The sequence below is a fragment of the Rhamphochromis longiceps genome, linkage group LG6 (assembly GCF_057381845.1).
Source record: "Rhamphochromis longiceps isolate RC_006_pf linkage group LG6, R_longiceps_female_GT1.1, whole genome shotgun sequence".
Classification (NCBI taxonomy): domain Eukaryota; kingdom Metazoa; phylum Chordata; class Actinopteri; order Cichliformes; family Cichlidae; genus Rhamphochromis; species Rhamphochromis longiceps.
The window spans coordinates 2,324,557-2,325,524 of record NC_140562.1 but is presented as its reverse complement, the minus strand read 5'-3'; positions in this window follow the sequence as shown (position 1 = coordinate 2,325,524).

The following is a 968-nucleotide window of genomic DNA, read 5'->3' as shown; positions in this document are numbered from 1 at the left end:
GCAGAAACTCTTTGCCACACACACACACCACTCGTGCCTATGGTACGACAACAGGCCCCGGGGACCTACATCGCACCTTGCTCTTGCCTCCCTTACAGCTGAAAAAGGTCCATGCCTGTGCCCTGGCCCTGCTGAAATTCCCTCTGCATTTAGCCGAGGCAGTGAGTCGGCCTCCTGTCTCCCTTTACGGTCGAAAAAGATGTGCTCCTGGGCGCGCTGGCCCTGCTGCTACTCACATCGGGCATGGACCTGGACCTCCAGCAGGCCCCGGGGACCTACATCACACCTTGCTCTTGCCTCCCTTACAGCTGAAAAAGGTCCATGCCTGTGCCCTGGCCCTGCTGAAATTCCCTCTGCATTTAGCCGAGGCAGTGAGTCGGCCTCCTGTCTCCCTTTACGGTCGAAAAAGATGTGCTCCTGGGCGCGCTGGCCCTGCTGCTACTCACATCGGGCATGGACCTGGACCTCCAGCAGGCCCCGGGGACCTACATCACACCTTGCTCTTGCCTCCCTTACAGCTGAAAAAGGTCCATGCTTGTGCCCTGGCCCTGCTGAAATTCCCTCTCCATTTAGCCGAGGCAGAGAGTCGGCCTCCTGTCTCCCTTTACGGTCGAAAAAGATGTGCTCCTGGGCGCGCTGGCCCTGCTGCTACTCACATCGGGCATGGACCTGGACCTCCAGCAGGCCCCGGGGACCTACATCACACCTTGCTCTTCCCTCCCTTGCAGCTGAAAAAGGTCCATGCCTGTGCCCTGGCCCTGCTGAAATTCCCTCTCCATTTAGCCGAGGCAGTGAGTCGGCCTCCTGTCTCCCTTTACGGTCGAAAAAGATGTGCTCCTGGGCGCGCTGGCCCTGCTGCTACTCACATCGGGCATGGACCTGGACCTCCAGCAGGCCCCGGGGACCTACATCACACCTTGCTCTTGCCTCCCTTACAGCTGAAAAGGTCCATGCTTTTGCCCTGGCCC